Below are 3661 nucleotides of genomic sequence, written 5' to 3'. Positions count from 1 at the left end.
GGCTTCACACACACCAACACACACACACACACACAAACTGGAAGATGCTCAGACACTTGGATGCTGCATCTCCATCATGTCCGAGCCCAAACTCCTCAGAAGTCAGGCAGAGACGCTCAGCTGCAGCAGCATCCTCTTCGGGTCTTGTCCTGTCTTGGTTGGACTCGTCTTCCTTTTTCTCTTCACTCTTTTCAAAAAAACGATATTTTCAGTCCTTCTCTGTCCTCTTCCTCTCTGCTCTGTGTCTCTGTCCTCTCTCCTCTCTCTTCTTAACCCTCCCTCTCCTCTTCTTCCTCCCTCCCTCCGTTTGTCTCCCCCTCTCTCCTCTGTTGGTGCTGCATCTCACAGAGAGACAGACTGAAACAGATGCCTTCGTGGGAGACAGGATACGTGTGTGTGTGTGTGTGTGTGTGTGTGTGTGTGTGTGTGTGCGCGTGTGCATGTGTGAGTGTGTGCACTGCCTCCACAAATTGACTCATCGGCGACATGCGCACAAACGCAGCTTCCCACAGATGGGGGAGGGATAAGAGAGGGAGAGCAGGAGAGAAAGAAAGAAGAGAGTGGGAGAGAGAAATGAAAAGAGAAGCAGAGGAAGGCTGGGGGGGGGGGAGAGGAGAGGATGAAGAGCTGGTGAGAGAAAAATGAAAAGAGAGTGGGCGGTTTAGTTGGGGGTGATTCAAATCATTACGGTCAAACGAGGCCACTTTTGAACGTACACTTCATCAGCAAACATTCCGCCCATATGTGATTCCCATCCCTAAACCACGGCATCGACGTGCTGCCGTTACAGCCTCCGATCCGCTGGTTCCAGACTTTCCATCAGATTTTGGAAGCTGGCTGCAGGGATTTGCTCTCGGCCAGCATTAGTGAGATTTGGCACTGATATTGGGCGGTAAGGCCTGGCCTGCAGTCAGCGTTGGTGTTGGGTGGAGCTGAGGTCACGGCAGGCCGGTGAAGTTCTTCCTCACCAAACTGGGTTTTGATGTATATTTTTTTAATCTCTTTAAGGTCAGAAGGATCTGAGCAACAGAAGATAGATCCAGCCCACGTTAGTTCAGAAAATTCACACAACAAACATTTTCTCTTAAAAACCGTCAACATGCATCTGATTTACAGAACATAGTAACATTGGATATTTATGTTTATCTTCATTTTTAATATTGATAGAGATCCTTCATTTATTTGTTTGGGAAGAGGGTTTAAACTAAACCTAACTGAAAAAATATATATTTCTTTTTTTTTTTACTGCTGAAAAGTTTATTGGACTTTTTATTTTTGGTGAATATTATTGGTACTTGCATTTGATTATCAAGACATGCCTATAAAGAACATTTTCTTTTGTTGCGTGAAGCTTGACATTGTAACTCCAAAACACTAAAACGTTGAGCTGTGTTTGCTTTGTTGCTCTGGTTATTGCTTTTTGTTGTTATTTGTGCATATTTGGTCTGGTGTTTCATAATTAAGACAAAGTGTAAATGAATACATGTGAGGAATTGACCATTAAAGATCCCAAACATTAACATTGTCGGATGAAATTCTGTCTGGAACATATAGGCAATCTGCTACTATTTGGTGGTGATGAAAAGAGAGAAATATTTAGATTACTTTACAGACAATTTTAATAATAAAACATATCAGGATTGGTATTGATAATCTTGATTCTGGCCCTGGTATGAGTTGGTGTTGGATCAAAACCACATTTTTTGGTATCGCCCGCCCCCTCTTGAAAGAAAGAGCCTTTATCAAAATGTTGACCGAGTTTGAAGAACACTATCGTTTAAAATACAACATCCTTGATTGGAATCATGAAGCAGAGCTCAAACCATGAAAAACAACCGCAAAAATATGTGGAAGGGTGTCCACATACTTTTGGCGATACAGTGTTCTTAAAAATACACAGTTTGGAATTGTTTTTATGCTTACAAACACAGCTTATTATAACAGAGGACAGAGGAGAGTGGGCGAGACAGTGGAGATTTAATAGCTGAGTATTGGAACAATATTGTATTAAAAAATACAATATTGTCTCTGCCTCTAAATACTAAACCAGAAATTGGCAGTTTTAGTGCATGAAGAGTCCAGTAAAGGAGAGAACATGGTTTAGAGGGAGAGTAATGTGATTCAGAGGAAATTCGGACATTTAAGGACACGACCGAGTATCGGCCACTGCGTGTTGTGTTTGACAATAAACTGTGGATTCAAATATAGTCATGTCTGTTAATCAGTCTCAGTTAAACATGTTGTCAAGTGTTTGCAGAACAGCAAATGCATCCATATCAAACAGATGTTGATTATGAGAGATTCTGATGAAGACAAAATGTTTTACTTACTATCTAATAATCTTGATTTAGAAAGTTTGACCCCATTTTTAAATCCAGGAAGGTACACAGATTTAATTACATTTATCTCCACTGTGATGTAGTGGATGCAGAACTCTCAGCCAGATATCCCAAAACCTGATCCACAAAAACCAAAGCTAACCAACAACTCTGCATGGTTGGATACTGCAAGATGTACATCAGAAATAATGTTTCTATCTGATGATATGGTTTTGATGAATTGATTAATTATTGTGTCAAGAAAATGTCAGAAAATGTCAAAAAAAATCCCATTCTCGTTTCCCAGAACCCAAACTGATGTCTTCAAATGTCTACTTCTGTCCAAAAGGCAAAAAATGCAATAGATGTCTATATAAAAACGAGAAAAAAAAAGAAAATCCTCATGTGAGAAGCTAGAAACAGTCGTTTTTGCTTTTTAAATGATTTAAAAGTTGACTCCATCCATTTTCCAGGTATCTCAAATGGAAACGTCCAATCAGTAGTTGGCTTAAAGCTCTGATGCAGCAGGTTACCAAAGTAAGCTAATCGATAAGTGTTATGCAAGTTAAATTGGCCGTTTTCGTCAATGGAGTCTTGTGGCTTTGAACAGAGCAATAAAACGAGCAATATAATATATGATATTTTTTTTTTTTTTAAAAAAAAGATCAATATCAGTTTAAGTGTACACTATATTTAAAATATTTCACCACTTTAATTTGCAGTCAGACAGCCCTTTCCAAAGGGGAACCAAAGTCGTTATATTACTCTCTTTAAGCCACAAGACTCCTTTGAAGATAACATTAATTTAATAATTATAATTTACAGAACCTGGTCTATTGCTTCATCAATTTGTTAGTAAGTTAGTATTATTGTACGGCTGCCAATTCCCAAACTAACATAGCGTGCCAACTGCTATTTAAGTTACGATATGTAGCAGACACTGACTATTGAAATAGGATATATATAATAAATATACGTCAACGTCATGATGCAGAAACCTACGTCTTATCATGTTTAAATATGTTTTAAGGAGGGCTTGGGAAAAATAGCATTTTGCAAAATGTTAGTGTTCGAATATGGATACGTAAGGAACACCACTGGTGAACTATAGTTTTAAAAACAAAAATCATGATAAAGAATGTATACTTGCTTTAAATGAATCTTCAAACACACTCTGCTTACCAAACACATAGCTGTCAGCCTTGACACTTGCGCCCACGCACTCGTATGCAGGAAAATATTGATTTCCACATGTACACTTTCACAAGAACATACAGTATTTCTGCCAATGCCACGATGTGACCCTGTAATCTACACACTGCCTTCCATACAAACACAACACA

The sequence above is a fragment of the Anoplopoma fimbria genome, chromosome 6 (assembly GCF_027596085.1).
Source record: "Anoplopoma fimbria isolate UVic2021 breed Golden Eagle Sablefish chromosome 6, Afim_UVic_2022, whole genome shotgun sequence".
Classification (NCBI taxonomy): domain Eukaryota; kingdom Metazoa; phylum Chordata; class Actinopteri; order Perciformes; family Anoplopomatidae; genus Anoplopoma; species Anoplopoma fimbria.
This window is presented reverse-complemented; position numbering follows the sequence as displayed.